General features: G+C 32.7%; 1 long non-coding RNA gene across 1 annotated transcript; it reads left to right on the forward strand.

Moving 5' to 3' along the window:
- Window positions 1-17,711: 17,711 nt before the first annotated feature.
- On the forward strand, window positions 17,712-20,337 carry LOC127847556 (uncharacterized). The gene is made up of 3 exons (XR_008034033.1): window positions 17,712-17,895; window positions 19,147-19,331; window positions 19,747-20,337. It is a non-coding gene; the product is annotated as an uncharacterized LOC127847556 (long non-coding RNA).
- Window positions 20,338-21,357: the final 1,020 nt, after the last annotated feature.

Genomic DNA, 21,357 nt, shown 5'->3' on the forward strand with positions numbered 1-21,357 from the left:
ATGTTAAAGAGTGTGACTGAAATAATTTTCAATCAATTGCGAAATAAAGCACTAATTTAGGTTGTTTTTCAATAACGTATATTGTAAATAGTTTGTGATTAAAAGGATTCGTATTCGTATACTAAATGTTTAGGTGTAGTCATATTGTTTACCGTAGATAAGCTAGGTTAAAGCAGCATTTATTCTTTGAGATTCATCAATAATTTACCCAAACAACGCAATGTTATAAATGGTCAAAATAGGAAAACAACTGTTTATATAATAAAAGTTTGTTCCAAAACATTACGGTTTTATGTGGGCAATGATGATACAAATGTATTAACGATAACACGTCCAATGTTGAACATTCTATTCGAACTAATTGTATCGCCAGTTTAAATGCGGCGATCCCTGGCTTTTTCATTTGTGTATTGCGTATTTTAGTATTATCTCCTTTGCCTAATTTGTATCTAAATTGGGTCCATGCCAGAAATATATGACCAAATTATATACTACATTGTCTCTACTGCTGGTGCATCTTATGTCTCAGTGTGTAAAAGCTTGAAATTACATTCCGGTTTAAGCGTAATGTGAATGGGCAAAAGTGTTTATTATCTGCTTACAAAACATACTATTCTACAGCTCATAAAACTTTCACCATGGACAATTAGTTTTAACCTATTTATTTTAGCTCGATTGCATAAAAAGTAATTCCTACTTATTTAAAATGCTCTCGAGTCCGTTTCATGGGCCTAGAACCAGTACTTGGTGTCTAAATGGGAGATCGAAAGAACGCTCCCACAGCGGGGATCGAACCCGTGACCTCCCGGTCGCTAGGCGGACACCATATCCATTACACCACGGCGACCTTCATGTCGACAATTAGTTGTCTCATCCCGCGTTATTTATTGGGATGCACACGTTTTGCTGTGTGTTTTGTGTTATAGAAGTCATTAATATAAATTTAGAAATTTTTTGTCCCTGTCATTATCGGTGGTCATTCCAGGGCTTTGACAGCAGTTTTTATTAGTGAGGAGAATAACATCATGTGTTTCCCACTGATTCGTTCGTAAAGCTATTACGCTCTTGACTAAATTGAACGGTTTTCGAGTACGTTTAATCAAAATCGTTGTTATAAATACTATGAGTGTTTTACTTTAATTGACTGACAACATAATAAATGCATGTATAAGTAACGTTACGTTCTTGTTAGCTTTTCAACATGATCTGAAAGTCGATATTTTATCCACAAAAGAGAAACTTCTTCAAATATGTGCACATTTTAGTTTTAATAAAAATATTTTTGTAACGCGGTATTAAGTTAATAATTGGTCTGTTAAATGAAGCTTACGACTCACTTCCCATTGTCAAGATATTAAAAAGTTGTATGGGATAACCATCATAACAGCATATGGGCTATTAATCGCAATATCACAAAGCGAGTGTACGGTACATTTCTATTCCAAGTTCGACGTTTGAAACAAACAATTAAACAAAGGAATGCCATAATTTAAATACCAGTTTGTTAAACTTTAACCTTGTATTAAATACCAGCGGTATAAATTACATGCGTTTATCAACACACTGTATATAGCGCATACATCATTGATGACTTTTGATATCATGCGACATTAGACGAGTCTGATATGGCGTAAAAAAGGCAAGGCTTTCTGGCTGTATTTTAACAATACAATTGTTGAATTTGTATTTATATGATATATTTAAAATGAAATGTGTTTATTCTTTCATTGTCTACTCCAATTACATTATTTACGTGTTTTCTTCACGCAACTGTTAAACTCATCGATATGTCATCCCGGCTTTTAAAACCTGAACACAAGTTTATATGTCTATGGAATTGATTAGTTGTCTTACTTTGTCTTGCTGTGCGTAAACCTTAATCGCTAGCTTACATTTACAATAATAGCCGCAGGTTATGCACACATACTAGAACGTTTACAATCTGTCAAATAATAAAACAACAAATATTTCAGGTGAAGCAGATTGATAATCGATGTTCTAGTATTTTATATACATACATTCAAGAACAGATCAACACAACGTTGGACAACACGTTGTTCCATAACATAGAAATGTACATCTATTACAGAAGTATGTGCTACTTAGATACAGTTATGGGACATGAAGCGCTGAAGTAATTACAAAGTGGAGCAGCTATTCTCTGAAAAATGATTCAAAATAGTCCATAGATTGCATTCTCACCAAACATTCAAATGATTAACGGTTATTTTTCCAATTAAATTTTACTAATTAAAAGTGTAAGCATTCACTAAAAGTATATGTTGTTTGCAATGTAATTAAACTACATTGGCTTAATGCACGTTCACTTGATTTACACATTGCAAAACAGTTAGCCATGATCATGAGCCTAAAATAAAAACAAAATACAATAATGAATATTATATGTATGCCAATAATAGGTACAGTGGTCTTGCCTGACAATATTGCATCATACAATCAATTTGCAAGTTGATAAATGTATCCTTATTTGGCAGTTAATTGCAGTTTTGTGGGGATTGTGAAAGCTTTACTGCATTTAGAGCAAATAATCTCCATTTATAGACCATGCTAATAGGCTTGCACCCTGATATTGTCATATTAAAATACTAATCCTCTCGTCCTGTGGTCTTTACTAATAATGTTCGACGGAGTGTATGTTTGTTTTTTAGTAATCTTGTAAACCGATGCGTGGCAGTCGAACGTTATAATTCCCTGACATGTGAGCATCAGTGCCAAAAAAATATCAATCAAAGCTAGAGCTATCGCCTAAAATAAGCAATACCTTAACACACAGCTCGGCACATTTTCCGTTTGAGAACAGTGAAGTATTACCCTTACTCGATGTTATCGCGGGTTGGCTATTCTCTTGGTTGTTCATAAATGACAAAGCGCGTGTCTGCTTATGGGCTCAAGGTGCTTTGCACCACCTATTTATTTTGCGTTTTGTTTAAACTCAAACGATATATGAAGTTTTATCAATTGGACAGGGCTTGACACAACTGTGATTGCATTTATAGTTGCATCTTGAATTCCATTTTAAACACAAACAATAGCTTAATTGATTGTTGCGTTTAATGGTTTGCTAAATTTTCGTTGGCATGTTTGAGTTAATATCAGTGATATCTGACCGCGGAAACAACCAATCAGATGATATTGAGGATATTTGTTGGATTCGGTGGATTATCGATTCTAATTATACGATTACGAGTAATCATAGAAAATATATATTTTATATGATCACGAGTGAATTAAAATCGATAATCCACTGAACCCAACACATTTTCTTTTTATTTTTTTGCTTTTTTTCACAGTTTATATACATTGTTAAAGAGTTTAACTAAAAAATTTCGTTGGGAAAATGACGTCATTTAACAAAAACAGTGAATTTATCGATAACTTTCACTGATAATTTTCATTGTTTGAAACAGTTAAATTATCAGTTTTTATTCACTGATATTTCTCTATAAACCACAAGAAAGCATATAATAAAAATAAGTATGAAAGATAGTGGTGTGGTTTTTGTTGTGACTAAATATAATATATATGGTTATTTGTTATAAAACAGACATTCTGATATTTCAAGTTAAGGCAAATTTGTTATTGTATATGCAACCCGCTGTCCGATATATAAGCATGGTGTTAAAATGCGAATGAGTATTCCATTAGCAGCGCGTGAAAACCGAATTTCAACAATGACATTTAATGTAAAAGTATTTAATCCTCTGCGTCGCACTGTCTCCATTGGTTACCCCTTTGAACTTGGAAATATGTGTATAACATTTACCTTTAAGGTTGCTATATCATTCTTCAGTTCGAATCACGTCGACGTCTCCTTAAATTTTCTATGCTTTATTTGAAATATATCGATGAATTGTAAAGGTATAAACGCCATAGGTACGTTGCATTTAATAACAAGAGTTATAAAACACATCTGCTATGTTTGCTGTTTATGCTACATGTGCAACGACTACAACGGAACATCTTTAATAAATATGTATTGTCCTACTGTGTCGATTTTTTCAACTTATCTATTCTTACTAACACAAAAATACATAAACACGTCGCTCTGAAATCAAAACACCGCTGATACGTGATGTGTTATCTAATTGCGGTCAAGAACTATAAATTTGCATAGACTTTTTACCAATATGCTAATAAATAAAAAATACACATGTCGTCTACATGAATATACCCTGTAGAGTAAGCAATTCGAAAACAAACAAAGTCTATGTTTGACACTCAAAACAGATAGTGTAGTATGGTGATAAACTAGGTAATAATGCGCTCTACGACGCTATGAACTAATGTTAGGAATCATCGATCTTTTTGTCTGACCTATTCTTTATTTAAGGAGGTGTTGAATGGACTTTTGCATGAGTCGAACGCCAGTCAAGGGGGCTACACCTTTTGTTTTTTAAAGGGGAGTGGAATCTTTTATAAAGTTTGCTTCTCTGTATAGCATATATATTTTATTTGTCGCTGAATTTCTTTTAAGTATTCGATTAAGTCATTTCCATCTGGTCTATTGATGCAACGATTTAAGATTTAATTTAACAGTTTATGTAATACATTACTTTGTTATTTTGACGATTGCTTTACTTCTTTTTTGATACTTCTTGATACGTATTACGTTTATCGTTCGTTTGTTGTCTGGTTACGGCGATTTTTATCTCATCCTATTGATATAACTGTATTTCTTTACAGTTGATTCATCTACTCTTCTCCAAACGAGCTGTCATTTTTTGGGAGTCATACACAATGTATATTTAAAGCGTGGAACAGCAAATTTGTATCGAACTACTCTGTTACTATGTACATATTCATTTCTTTAGTAATTGTGTATGTCTTGTTATAGTCTAGCGTATGTGTGCAATACTCAAAAAACGGATACTACAATTGTGTCAATAATTTATTAAACATAAAACCAACGTAATATCACGATACACGATTTCTAATATGTATGAATACCGTCGCCTTATTTTTATTTGTGACGTCATTATGTGACCAGGCGAAGCCAATACAAGTTTTCTGTATGAGGTAAGCTATAACAAATTGATAACTATCCAAATGGTGAAGCCAACCTGGGCGAATGTCTCCGTTGATAGTATGATACTTAAGTTGACAATTAGTTGTAGGTGAATGCCGTTTATGCTCGAAAGGAGATTTTCTTTTTTGGGTGTAGACTTACTAAGTTTAATTTGTATCGTCCAGGAAATTTATGAATTCCCTAATGCCTTACGTCGACAGTTAAATTCATAAGGCTTAATAAAAACTTTTTTTTAAATACTGTGTTTGTAAAGTGTTGAGTTGTTTATAACTTTAGCGCAATCACTCTACTCGCACAGTTTAAAAAAAAATGAACGTACGCCGTCATTGGAAATAATTATTTATTTCCGGTATTCCCCATTGCACAACTAAAACAAAGCCTTTCACAACAAGTTTCACAATAGTTGAAATGAATGTTATTAAATAATAAATAAGCACTGCGATAAAATGCACATCAATCACTAAAGGTGTGTGAAGCTTTTTGTATGCAATTACCAAAACACCTTAATATATCATTGAAAGTGCTAATCATGTTTTTCTCTTTCAATGAATTCCACATGATTGACCTTTAGTGTTCAAAGAATGCCGTATTCAATCTGACGATCATTTAACAAATAGTTCCTACATTATGTTTTATTATTGTATTTTAATATGAACAGTCTATCGAACACTTAATAATCGGTCTTATTGGCACTACTTGACAACCTTTTTTCTATACATACTTTATATTAAAGTTACAGTCTATAGTATTAAAGTACTGAAACAAATACTGCAATAACTGCATGATTCCGTTTGATGTTTACCTAAGCTGTGCTTCCATAAGACGATCAAGTTTCACTATTTATTCATATATAATATCATATGAATATGATTAATATAAATAGTTTTACAAAGGCCATAAGACTGCAAAAATCTAAACTATGTGTATATAACATATTTCATATTAGCGCAATAGTTAATAAAAGTGTATTAACTATGCACCGACATCACTGCCAGTTGATATTTGTTTACCATGGCTGGCAGAAAAAACACATATTTCCAATATGTCAATCAACATCATCAAGAAAGCACTTCTTATCCTAGACATATGGAGCTATACAAAATACACATTGATCAGATACATAATATAAGTTAAAGAGCACATCCCTTTGATAAACATGTATGAACTAGAGAGACAATTAAATAAATATGCATACTGTTCTAGAAAAAATATCGCACTGAGAAGATTATTTATGATATAATAAATAAGTTAAGAGTGCTATCGATCATTTACATACCGCGTTCAGTTTCTAAATATGCTTCAGGAAAAATTAAAAATAAGAACAGTTTAAAGTAAACGACACGTTCCTTCATAGTGTAAGTATTTTAAGTAATACGTGACGTGTGAATTTGATATCTACATGCAGAAAACTTGCATGGCATTGGTTCGAGAAGGCCATGTGCTGTTTGCGTTTTATTCGGTATAAGGTCAGTTGGTATTCATATAAAAATACATTTGAAATAATATAATCTTGAAACCCTACCTACAAGCTGTAGTTATTTAATTTAACAAGTCTTAAGAAAAAAGTAACATATTGTCTGCATTTTATTTATATATAAACGGAATAAAACAAGGTCAATCGTCATGGTACTCAATTAAATGACGTCATTTCAAAGCGAGTGTATGATGCATGTATGACAATTTGGTAATTTCGGTATAAAAGTGAACAGGGTAAGATACGTATAAGAGTCTCTCATCGACTTAATCTCGGGTTTGTAATTTATCACTTTACACTGTATGGGTCGGTATAAACGTATATAACCTTCTTAGAATCATAATCGAGAAAAAGAACCATTGAAATAAACTTTAACTTTAAATATAAAGTAATGATATAAACTTTTCTGAAATATATAGATATTTGCCTATAAAATAAAAAAAAACACGTATTTTGTAAATAAACTTAAAATAAAGATAAATGGATATAAGACGAGAATATTTATGACACGGTAAGTAGTAATACCAATACTGATTGTAAGCAGGTTTTGTCAGGTGATATTGGTGGACGAAAACATAGTTATCATTATTCAATCATTGTGTTAAGCAGTGTGGGCAACCAAGAACAATCCCATGACATACAAAACGTGTATACGAAAATTTTTTCCATATCTATGCTAACATTACGGCATCAAGTAATCATGCCTATAATACGATTCTGGATTATGGAAATGCACAGGGATGAAAGCAAGACGCAGGGCTAATCTCACAAAACGAACAAAACACAAAGACCATTTGCTGCAGCTGTCTTAAATGTTTACATAGAACAACATACAAATATATCCAAACAAAACCGGCTTTATGATGTTCAGCGTTTTACTGACAACAAAAATGACTACATAGACTTACCGATAAATATATGTCGTGCTTATTTAAATATAAACGCACGGTCATATACAATGATTTCATACAAATGACATTATGTAACACAAATATAATTTCCTTTTTTTTATTTCACTTAACTATATGGTATAGTGAATAACGCCATGCAAAACAAAACGTATCCAGAAATTGTGTTTTCCATACCTATGCTAATAAGACGAAATCAATTAATCATGGCTATAATATGATTGTGGATGACTGGTGCGCACAAGGATGACAGGTAGACGCAGAGCACATCTTGCAGAACGAAACAAACATCAATACCATTCCCTGTAGTTGCACATTTCGAGAGAAGCATAAATTTACTTAGTGCAACAGGAAGACTGTATACAAACAAAGCCGAATTTGTGATGTGTAGCTTAAAACTTACAACAACAACAAAAACTACATAGAAAAAACAGATACATACATGGCGTCCTTATAAACATATGAGTACATACCCTGATGTAGTATTCTACATATATGACATTATGTAACACAAATATAATTTCTTAATTTATTCTAAATTTTACGTGCATCTGTCTGTCTGCCTGTCTGTCTGTCTGTCTGTCTGTCAGTCTGTCTATATGTCTGTTTGCCTTTCTGTCTGTTTGTCTGTCTGTCTGTCTGGCTGTCTGTCTGTCTGTCTGTCTGTCTGTCTGTCTGTCTGTCTGTCTGTCTGTCTGTCTGTCTGTCTGTCTGTCTGTCTGTCTGTCTGTCTGTCTGTCTGTCTGTCTGTCTGTCCGTCAGTTCTGTCCGTCAGTCTGTCTGTCTGAATAAAATGTATTGAAGCGGCTTGTTAATGGATTTTCTTTTATAAACTCTAGATCGTTTCAGAGATATGAAAGGCACTGAATGCGATGGCATAACATGCAGTTAGAGTCAGACCAATCGGCATCCTTCTCTGCTGAGTTTTCCGATACGATTTAGGTTGCTAACATGCAGCTATCACTAAGCGATATACAAGTAGTAAACATAACAGTGTATCTTTGCAGTGAACCATTTTGACAAAGGCACACGTATTGTTATTTTAACTTTGAAGTATTGGACAAAATAATTGGCAATTTGGGATATTTTAAACATTTATATCATTAAATAGAAAGTTGCAGCTCTTATTATCTGGACGTAATTATTTGTCATTCTATGAACTACTTTTTGTGATTTAACAATAAATATAGGCTTTCTTTATCAAAACGTAAAGTGTGACTGATTTACGGGATAATTATGAAATTTAATAATTTCCGAAAAGATTGTAACATATAATATATTGTCTCAAATTCCAACATGAGTGGAGACTTTAACACACACAAAATGTCAAGCTTAAACGAAACAGTCGACTCAACAACACAGAACAACAACGCAACAAATGAAGTCGCGGACGCATTAACATGGATAAACGCCGTGAAGGGCATGCGTCGAATTGGAATTCCAGCAATAATTTTCGTTGGCTTTTGCGGTAACGCCTTGTCCCTCCTCGTGTTCTCAACAAAGCGTATGCGTCGGTCAACGTGTTCAGTGTTTCTTACCTCGCTGGCAATAGTGGACAATACATTCCTCTTAGCTTTACTGGCATCCTGGTTTGATCACGAAATACATAATATTTTGACAACACCAATAGCTTGTCAAATGTTTATATATGTAACATACGTGACGTGTTTTCTCAGTGTATGGTGCGTCGTAGGATTTTCATGCGAACGCTACATCGCAATCTGCTTTCCACTTAAGCAGAGACTGATGTGTAGTGTAATACGAGAAAAAGTAACGATGCTGGTTCTGGGTATATTTGCATCTACACACATTTATACAATGTCTTGTATAAGAAAAGCATTGTGCATACCCATTAATTGTCAATTGGTCGTCATACTTTGTCTGCATCATTAGTAACTGATGTGATTATCCGGACTCAATATTCGTTCCATCGTCGGATACCCACGACTAATTCATTCCGTTACTCTCCAGCATTAGATGGAGAGTAGCGGAATGGGTCGAACGTGGGTATCCGACGATGTATTCGTTCATTTAGTTCAAGTATCTGAACAAATATCATATGGTAATGCCACATAAATAACTAACATCGCAAGCTTCCATTCTAGAAATTTATAGAAACAACGCAGTTCACTGCCCTGGAATATCCAATAAAAAGCATTATGAATAACACATATATGTAACATGCGGATGAAGAACACTTCTGACAGAACGTTTGAGCTTCTGGGAACGTAGTGAAAACACACTTCTTTACATATAACGAGTCATATAGCCATGATGATAGTTTAAATAGTTTGCTAAGCACCTCATCTAAAAGTATATCTGCTCGAAAGAGTTCCTTTCTTATCTTAGACCGAATAAATAAGACACGAATTGACCCTAAATGTCCTTTCAACCATAAGACGATTTTGATCCAGTGAGGCTCTATAACTCGCTTAATGAATAATGAAGTTAATAAACAAGCAGTGATGCTCTTTTGACGAATTCAGACTATTAAGATCATATGCTAAGCGAGTCAATGGGAACAAGTGAACTGGCCGCAGAACAAACGAAACCGTCGTTGGATCGACATTTAATATCACCTTTAGCATCACAATTAGCAAGAACATCGGATATTTGCTTATATCTAGAACAATAAGCACGAAAATAAATAAATGAAGAAAGTTTGTAAAAAGCGCTAGACATCGTTAATTGTACTATATAAATCTTGCAAATACGTATTTCATTTTTGTGCTCGCAATAATGGGTAACCAGGGGATAGAGTTTATTTGAAGTGGTAAATTCAAATTGTTGGATTCATTAAATACATCTGATACAAATGCCGCTCTTAGTTGCGTTCACCAACCAAGCACGCTATTGACTTATTACTATTTAAAATTAGCGGTGTAAACTACACATAATGAATGTAAGACGAAGATACGGTTAAGTTTGTTCATTCTGCATAAAGAAATACATATCACAGATCACAGAGATGGAAACCACGTACAATCAAACTCGATATGCTTACCATCTTAAGACTGACGATACATGTACGTTGTATCATCTTCTGTAGAGCGTGATATTTACGTACTTAACATTTGAATGTATTCGTTCTTATTGACTTACGACTTGAATATAAATCTCTATCGTATGCATAGTTCTCGGCTCTAATGACTCCCTCTTTTGTCCACATCTAACAGGCCGATATCTTTAAAGCTATACGGTTTAAATATACATGGAACTGACAATTATCTATTCTATATCGTTAATATTAAAATATATTGTGAAATTGCGTACTAATATACGTTGCAAATATCCGTTAGTGATTCAACGTATATGAATTAACAAAAACTTGCCTTTTTTGTTTTGCCTGAGAATATAACATGACAAAAACATAGAAAACACAATCATAACATATTCATTTTGTATATGGTATCTTATAAACCAGGTTCATCTTACACTTGGACAAATAGACGCGGATTTGCATATATATGTTAAATTAGTCATTGGTTTTAAGTAAATCTTTGATATAATGAAATATAATGAAAATACATTCATTATTATGTGAAATATTTGAATTAGAGAGACTGGTTATTCTTTCGATAATCGTACTTGATTTACAATGATATATTTTGATAAAGATATATGAGACAGTAATATCTTCAAGTAAAGAAATATAACATCATGCGTTTAATTGAATAATACGTGCATGCTTATAGCAGAAGACAGTTAATTCGATTAACAAATTAAGTACATGTTTGTATAATGTTGACATGCAATCAACTTCATATGATATATTTATATTTGAAGTAAAAAAAATATTACTTATAAGCCAAACCAATCCATAAGGTCAAATTAAAAGTGTATTTGATTGCTATAGTTTTTTAGGATGTGAAGAGTGCCAGTTCAATGTGAAACGAGCGATGATAAAGACGGTAAAGAGACAATCTCCATGTCAACAATCCCTCCTAAGGATTGCATGACCTTGATGCGGTTGTAAATCGCATGATCGCAGTTTATCCAATTGTAAGTTCATTGTTGGTTTTGCTGGTTCGGAAAGGTCCAAAATCTGTGTCTAAGACATTTTACCGAGGCTTCTGATAAAAAGTTGGCAGGTGTTTATAAGTTGGTGAATGTTTCTGTGGTTGAAGTTTACTTTATAGTGTGGCTATCATTATGTTTAGTGTCATGTTTAAATCGAGCATATATCTTCACTACATTGATTACGGGGTTGATGGGTAAATGGCGTTGTACAACGTAGCTTCCGGGCAACTAATATAGCACATTTGGCATTTTTGAGACATGCATAGGGCTAGGTTACCTGACATAATCTATTTAATAATGCACTTATTTCCGAAACGGACTTTTAAAAGGTTAATATTCACTTAAAACATATATTTTATATTTTACGAAAAAAAAACGCGACTTTACTTCGCGCATGTTCCAGTCAAAAAATGCGGTCATTTAGCTGCAATCATCAAATAGTTAAATCACGTAATATAAAGCTTATAAGAAGATGTTATAATTATAATCTCAAAAACGTGATCATTCATGTAAGCATTAACAGCAATCATTTTTAATGTATTTGTGGTTCTAATAATGTTTTTGGGAAGGATTAATGCGTATATTTCATCATGTCTGAAAATCCGCCATTGTTCACGCAGATACTGTAAATTTGTATACACACACAAATATATTTGACAATAAGCTGTATATCCTCAAGTTGTAAATAAAATATGTTCTGTTAGAAATAAATACATAAATAATTAACTAAATAAATGAATAAATTCGGCGAATAATATATAGCCGTCCAATTTATCGTTTAAATCCTCAATAATGTTGATTTAAATTACATAACAAGTTTGATTATTGTAGACAGGTTTTTAAAGAAACATTGACCAACGTGCACTAAATCGCATAATGTTTGCATTACAAAGCATATAGCTCGTTACGTTCGTATGATAGATTTGACCATTTCATATAAGTTGTGAATAACATTTGATAATTGATCGGTCCATAGCGTTTTGACTTATGAGAGACTTATATGCTCTGAAGAACCCTGTTTATCACAGGTTTTACGCGCTACTATATTCTAGTTGTTTTTATATACGATTCATTACTCTCATAATAGATAAGTCGTCTATTCTTGGCGACCATTACTGATTGAGTATGTCATTAGTCTAGGAATGGTCTGGACAAAACACAATTTGTCATAAGCCTGTTTAACTGCGCCGTTTTAATAAGATTTATGAATCCGGCGTATACATATTATTTTAAATCCTAGTTTATGGTCGGATTTGAAAAATAAACGCTTATTCGCGCTTGATATTGTACCATTTGTTTGTAACTTAAACAAGCGAAATATAATTCATGATAAATATAAGAACTATCGCTTCGTTCATGGATATTCGCCTATTGTTCGTATAAAAATGTATACATGTTTGCGTTGTGTGAACAAGTGATGCAACGAATATTGAAATCGTGTTTAACAAATAAAGCGATAACGTTTATTACGACAGAAATATGTCTGAAGTGCTTACTCGTGAATTTTCTATGTTTCACAAAGGTAAGTGTTTCCGTCCAGAAGATTGAGAGTGTGAATTTGGTTACTTTGCTTAATAAACTTTGTATTTAAAATAACTCCTATATTGATTTTATTTTATATAGGAAATGTACGGCATGAATGTTTTGTAAATGTAAAATAAATTACTAATAAAAGGTTTACATTTATAATTACATTTATGTGCGCCCTTAATAATGATTTTCATGATCAAGAAACTTTTTAAGAACGTAATCATTCTTTCGCGTTATACCAATGATCAAAATGTTCTATATTTTATGGTAGGTATGTATTCAAGTTGTACTCTTTATTAGTTTCATGTTTTGAAATTAATCATGAAAGCAGCTTTGGTCACATAAATGTTCCTACGGCGAGGTAAACGCCATTTGATCATTCGACTATAATAATGAACTTTTTTCAAGTAATAAACAATGAAAATAAACACACATATATCTTAAGTTTTGTGCAATATTAAGAGTAAAAAGAGCATAAAAGCAAAAGAAATGTGTTGGGTCATCTTATAAGCCTCGAATATAGCCTCGTTTTTATCTTTATTTAGATGACTTGTTTAATAAATTCAATACTAAACGACCACTCATGCAAGATCCTATATATATATCTTATACATTCTGATTGTTTCAATGATTTTAGTTGGATTTTGAATGTCCACATAGTTCTATTATATCATAGAGTCAAAATGAGTAATCCTCATCACATGCATTCCTCATCACATATAATTACTTCGGCGCATATTATAAATCCGCTGATTTTAACAGATGATGGCAATCATACACATGTATTTGTAAAGTTGTTCCAATTAACTGCACATAAAGTGAAACTTCAACTACGCCAGCGGGAGGGAAAACCCTTATTATACAAAGCAGTCCTTTATGTATGTCATGAAACAAATTGTCAACCATATATACCTCATTTAGTGCACAGATATACGAATAGATCGGAATATTACTTAGTCAGTGCTCCTTAATTAAGTAGATTACTCGTATATTATTTTACAAAATTGAATAAATAAGTGATAAGCGATGTCAGCGTAGAACGATCGATTTTGAAGGAATATGTTGGATCAAAATACCTGAATTCACAATTAAATCCCCGCAGTGGGCAAGCGTCTTCGCAGCACGGATGACGACCCCGCAGTGGACAAGTGTCTTCGCAGCGCGGAATAGGACCCTATATTCACAAGCGTCTTCGCAACACGGATGAGGAACCTATAATCAAATCAGCATACGCATGCATAATACATGTAATAAAAACGTTTCAATCAAGTTAGTGCTATTACATACATAACAAGTTATATAAGGTAAGTCCGTAAATTGCAATATTTAAAACACGAAATGACTTCAAACATCGATGATTGATGTTGCTCATTGTTAGGCAATCATCAATTAATTCTCGCATCGAGCTCCAAATTCGCACCACTGATTGTGATATATATCGTTTTTGTTACAACCCTGTCAACGCAACTGTGAATATGCCACTTGTTATTTATTATGACGAATCGCGCCCGTATCGTCATAATATATTATGTCATATTGTTTTTCAACTCATTTAATGTCCACTGCAACAAACCAGCCTGCTCCGGAATATCTGGCTACGAGGCATGTAGATGCCTTTCAGCTGTTTTGATTTTAACAACTGACATGAGCAATGACCTCATGCTAAACCACGAGATTTAGCATGTTTCTTTAATATTGGTTGAAGTTTAAGTAATATCTTCAACAAACTGACGGCAAAACAGCAAGAGTTAGTATCTCATTATTTGAACTCAAATTTAATTAAAGGAGAGCTGAAAAAGTCATTGTTTTACAGTTTGTATTTTATATCATGGAATATAAAGTAAGGAAATAAAATCTTTACAACTTAAGTATTTAATCTATTAATGTCGATATGATATTATATTAATAAGTTTGGCCTAAACGGCTTCGCCATCTTGCTCTAATACTATGTGAATGGTGTGCAATAATTGTTTTAAGGCATGAATAATTTATAATACTTATTATTATAAAATGAATACACCATTAGTCGGCGTACTTTTCAATTGCATATTTTTACTATTGTAAAACCGTTGGCAATACATACAATTGTTTAGTTATCCAGCAATCCTGTATTAGTATAAGCATTGCAAGTTGTTTAAACTATGGAAAGGTTCCGTATTAAATATGACATGCTTTTGTTTTATATAGCATCAACATTAGACTAGACGAAAGTATCGATTTAGTTTTTATTTTCGTAAGAGGTATTTTATTATCTAGATTGTTTATTATAGAGATAAAGGCCGCACATTTCATTATAATAGCAAACTTCACTGTTTCGACTAAATAATCATATATTGGTGAGTAACTTATTACACTAATAAACATTATTATCGAGTTTATACTTAATTAAAGAAAACAAATCAGAATAATGTCTTCACAATGTTCGGATGTTTAAATATTTACCCGATAGTGAACCTGTAAATATAGCGATGTAATAAAAGTCTTCCTGATTGAATTTTCTGCAAACTCAAATATCTTCTTTTACAAAATGCCAAAATATTAAGTAAACTAATCACCACCGAAACGAAATTCACTTATTCTTTAATCGTTTAATCTAATTTTGAAAAAAAAAGTATTTTACGTAAACAATTTTTACCGTGACAACATAGATAGCTTTCAAAAACAAATTGTTGTGTTTTCTTAATTCTGATCATCGCAGAACGAATCGATCCGGATTGTCTTGAAGATCTTCGCATTATTTAAAACTTTTTAATCGGTGCACTTTGCCTCAACAATGATAGTTATTAACGTGAACGAATTGACAGTAATTGTAGTGAAAGTTTTTGTCCTGAAGAATTAGGGAAGGATCCATTATGACGCAAGCAGGATTTAACAGCATAATTAAGTTTCCTAATTGTGTTGTATTATTTGAAGAAAGTACATTATAATTATATATATTACTCATATACTGGTTCAGTCAATAACTCATATACTGGTTCCCTCAGTCCGCCCAACGACCGTTCTTTCCAACCATCCGTTCCTCCATCATCTTTCAGAACGTTTTTTTGCAAAATTGAACACTCTAATAACTCAAACACAACACAAGAGCTAGTTACATAGACGAACATATTTAGAATCTGAAAATAACAAGGGAATGTAATATAGTTGATATCGAAATTTTATGTTCAGTATCACGCTATTTAATTTTAACGAGCTAAGTGCTGTTAAATTTTGGAAGATATAACCGTTATATAATAAATACCATATGCAATGGGCCTTTCATATTGTTTGTTTACTCTCAAATTTCCCTTCAAATGTTCTTTAATGGTTTTTGCAATTAATGAGCAAAATGTTTGTTATGTTGAACTAGTTTTGGCACGTTTTAGTTTACGCGTTTCAATGTATTTGAAAAAGTATGGGTATAGCTATTATTAAAATAATAGTCATGTTTGATAAATAGTGAATGATATGTTTGAATACGTTATACCCTACATAAATGTTGGTTAAAAGCGATGCTACATACTAAGCATGCCTACATACATTGGCTATTGTTTTCATATAAATTGCATCCTACATAGTTAGTTTTATATTCCTATGTTACGGCATTTGGGTTTGTATTTCGGAAAGCAAATTGACCATTTGAAACAATTGTAGCATTGTTTTCTAAATATATGTATACGGTGTTAAGCGAATATATTTCATATAGGATTTAAATTGACTTCCGAAACCATTTTTAAAGAGACGAAAGTAATTTTATTCATTCAACGTGCTGTGCGAATAGCAATTATGAAGTCAATACTCAGCTTTTCTGATTGTTCTGAGATTACCGCGGGGCTTTGTGCGATGCAAGTCATTTACAGCAGAGGATAAACATGCACACATAGATGATTAGATTGTGGCTCCTATTTTGTATCTTATGGATATATAGAGAATATATGGTTGGTGACTTTTGATATCATGTGATATAAGACGAGTCTGATATGGCGTAGGAAAAGGCGAGGCTTGCCGAGCCTTTTCACACGCCATATCGGACGAGTCTTATATCACATGATATCAAAAGTCACCAACCATATATTCTATTTATTATGCCACATTTTAAAGTAAATAAGAAAATATTCACAAAACAAACAAAAACAAACAACCGCTAAATTCATTGATAAATATGCAAATTAGTAGCAACCTGATTACATCCGCTAGCGTCTATGCATATATATTTACACATAAAAAAATAGTTCGAAAGTAAGCAACAATCAATCAAATTTAAACGCACATAATACAAAAACTATAGCGAGAAATCGAAACTTAAAAGAACAATTTCTGCACTAAAAACACAATACCAATATTTTTTTTACAATAACACATTCGACATGTACTTCCAAGAGTACACACCAACCGCTATTTTCAAAGCGAATGTGTAGAGTGAAAATTTCAAACAATAAATACAATAATCAAATGGAACGGGATTTTAACGTAGTGTGCAATTTGGAAGTGATAATAGTGATTTATTTTTCAACTTGTCCATCTCCGTAATATACGTTTAGTTGTGAGATGTTCACAGTTTTCCCCAAAAAACAGGCCTTCACATGCGAAATCAAAGTGGGTGGGGAACGTGTATTTCGAGTCGCTGGAACTTCATAATGAAGCTGCTTTTGTGCAATATTCAGCGACGTTACCAGCTGTGTGTTAGACGAAACGAAAATGCTTAGGTTTTGCATCGTGTTTTGAGACTGTCACGGTGACATGATGGATTAATTGCTGTTTGACTGACAATAAATGAACATGTTTGTGTTTGGAGATTGCTGAGGTTAATATCTTAACAATTGGGAAATCCCAACATAAGTTGACTGCCAGTTTGACCACTGATCTGCATAATATCAGTGGGAGAGCATGCTGAATCCCGCAGCTTCTGCACCATATGTTTCCTGTCCGAATAGTTGGTAAGTTTCATTGTTATGTATGCATACTTAAACACACATGTTTCATTATTTGTGCCATTTTTTTACACCCATTCTCATGCTGATGAACCAATGATCAGTGCCAGTTGTTCTACTGTCGCGAACTGTTTATTCAAAATTGTGGAAAAATGAGTTGCGCACTGTTCGAAATTGTGAAAAAATGAGACACGCACTGTACCAAAATTTGAAAAAATGAGTCGCGCACTGTTCAAAATTGTGGGAAACATTAGTTGCCCACTGTTCCATTATGATTTCAAAATTGTGGAAAAATGAGTCGCACACTTTTCATAAATTAAATTTTGAAAAAATGAGTCAAGCGCTGTACAAAATTTGTAAAATGAGTTGCTCACTGTTCAAATTTTTGCAAAAAAATAAGCATGCACTGTTCATTCAAAATTGTGGGAAAATGAGTTGCGCACTGTTCAAAATTGTGAAAAAATCATGTCACGCGCTGTACAAAATTTGGAATAATCATTTGCGCACTGTTCAAAAATGGGGGACAATTTTGTGGGGCACTGTTCATTCAAAATTACAAAAAAATAAGTCACAAACTCTTCAAATTGTGAAAACACATGAGTTGCGCATTGTTCAAAATTTGTAAAAATGAGTTGCGCACTGTTCAAAATTTGGAAAAAAAGGAGTCGCGCACTGTTTATTCAACATGGTGGAAAAATGAGTCGCGCACTGTTCACAATTTTAAAAAATGAGTTGCACACTGTTCAAAATTGTAAACAAATTGAGTCACGCACTGTTCATAAAAAAATTCACTGTTGAAAACTGTGAACAAATGAGTTGCGCGCTGTGCAACTTTTTTGAAAACATGTGTCGAAAACTGTTAAAAATTGTGTCGCCCACAGATCAACATTGTGAAAAAATGAGTTGCAAACTTTTTTTAAATTGTGAAAATTTGAGTCCCGAACTTCTTTAAATTGTGAAAATTTGAGTCGCAAATTTCTCAAATTAGGAAAACAAACACATATTCCCTTAATAAGCAAAAAAAGCCCTGAGTCCATAATAAAAATATTTTAAGTTAAAAGAAATTCTTAATTATTTTAATATAAAGTGGAGTTTATACATTTTCATTTTGTATTAATAATATTGTGTCTATTAAAGTTGTAATTTGTTCAAGTTGTGCAATAAAAATGTTATTAAAACACTCTATTTTGAAATGTTATCTCCTGTTGGATTTGTTTTATTTTATTATAATATGAAATGTTTTTCTTTTAATGGCAGAAAGTTGCGACCACACATTCCATGGGTGATGATATCTACCAAAATTCTTGGCGGCACAGTTCTACCCTCGTCAGTTGCACTTGTCCGAGTCTTTCTCTGCCTCTCAACCAACTCGAGATATTCCCCCCCCCAACTGCATCCCGGCACAGCTTCACATCAACCCATCTAATTAATTTGTCGTAAAGGTAATTCTTTTTTGTCAACAAATTTATTTTTGAAAGTATTTATGTAATTGTTTTATCTGAACATGTTATAAATCTATATGTCACTATATTTATAAAGTTTCAATTTTAATACAAATTATATATCTGGATTTTTATTTTTAACCCTTTGCATGCTGGGAAATTTGTCGTCTGCTAAAATGTCGTCTGCTGAATTTGTAAAATAAGCATTTTCTTCATTTTTTTTCAAAGATAACTATCAGAATAGCAAACAGTTTGGATCCAGATGAGACGCCACGTTTTGTGGCGTCTCATCTGGATCCAAACTGTTTGCAAAGGCCTTCAAAATTCGGTTCCAGCACTGAAAGGGTTAAAGCAGTTATGCAATGAATGTTTGATGATGTTTTTTCTTCTAAAGGAATCTTTATTTTATTTTCAGGTTGACCACACAAATTTCCTGTTTGGTTGTGGAGATAGAATCATTTTTTTTTTGTGAAAGTTTGATTTCAGACACTTAAAAATTGAAATTGTCATGTATTATTAGGCATGGCAGGCATTAGCAAAGCATCTCAATCAAGTATTAATTATTTTACTTTGTCAATGTTAATTCATTGTGTATGCTATTCACCTGTTTGCCTTGCTTTTTATAAGAATGACACAAAAAAGGAAAGCATTTGTAAAGTATTAGTTAATTTTTTTTATATAATCTTAGACGAGATGTTTAGTGAATATTTGTCATAAATTCTTCTTCAACTTGATCAAATCTGTCATATTTTATTTAAAACGTGTTAAGTATATTTGTGTTACGTTTTAAATGTTTATCATTACTGTTTTAAATTGTGTTCATCTGCAGCCAATGAATGGTAGGCTAGCGGTGCACATTTGTATTTGTTTAATTTTTTTCCATTGATTAATGCTCATTTAATTTATATTTCCCTATAGATATATACTTAATAAAGTGTTAGTTTTGTTTAAAAAAACAACTTATTGTTTATTAATGTTCTAACTTCTGAATAAAATATGAATCGCTGTTTGTTTCCATTTAAATCAAAGAAGCGACATACCACGCCTACAAAAAAGTAGTTCTCAGAATGGGCGGGGCTAAAACATGGAACGCTAAAAAAAATCATTGAGTAAACCAAATATGGGCGGAGTTTTAAAACGGATATTGATGGGCGGAGCTTAAAACTGTTATCGGATGGGTATCCGATAACACTTTAAAATATCATGTCAGCGTCTCCAACGTAAATGCGCTGTCGTGGCATAATAAATAATAGCATAAACCGTTAAAACTAAAGTTATTTCCTTTTGATCGACAACTTGTTAGCAGTTTATCGAAACATTTTGGCATCAAATTTGGCATGGTTCAAATTACGCTACTGTTTTAGAAAGTCACCAGTATTATTCATTATAAATTCCGTTATTTATTTAAGATTTCAAGGAAACGATCCATTTCGTTTTCAAACAATAGTATATTGGAAAACAATGTTCTATTCTTGTGCGTAATTCATGAAATAAATATATACTAAGAAAACGATAACGTGTTGGTTGAAGTTTGTTGAGGTCATTAACTCATAAACATATACGTACATGGCGAACTATTTCAACAATATGTCATAAGAAGATCTCTTCCCATCCAAAAATATAATTATAACAACGTCAAAATCATAATCATCACGTGTGTCGTCGAGACAAGGTTGTACTTTGTTATGTGTAATGCATAAATGCACTGTCACTACTAGATGACCAGGATTTAATAATTGCTAATTAGTTAGAATAAATGTTGTTACTTAATTTAAATACATATCGATTTCAACTGCTGTACATCATACATGAACATATACTAGACAAAGGATTCGTGAAGAATTATGAGCAGTAAGTGCACTTGCTATGTATTTGTACTAAGTGCAATTTGTACGATATATATTTGGTCGCTGTGTAATTTAATATTAGACTGTTACAGTCACTAAATAGAGGCATAGGGCTGAACATATAAAGGTTGTTCTGATTCTGATACGATTCATTCAAAAGTAAAAACGCATTTAAATGC

The sequence above is a fragment of the Dreissena polymorpha genome, chromosome 10 (genome assembly GCF_020536995.1).
Source record: "Dreissena polymorpha isolate Duluth1 chromosome 10, UMN_Dpol_1.0, whole genome shotgun sequence".
In the NCBI taxonomy this organism is placed as follows: Eukaryota; Metazoa; Mollusca; class Bivalvia; order Myida; family Dreissenidae; genus Dreissena; species Dreissena polymorpha.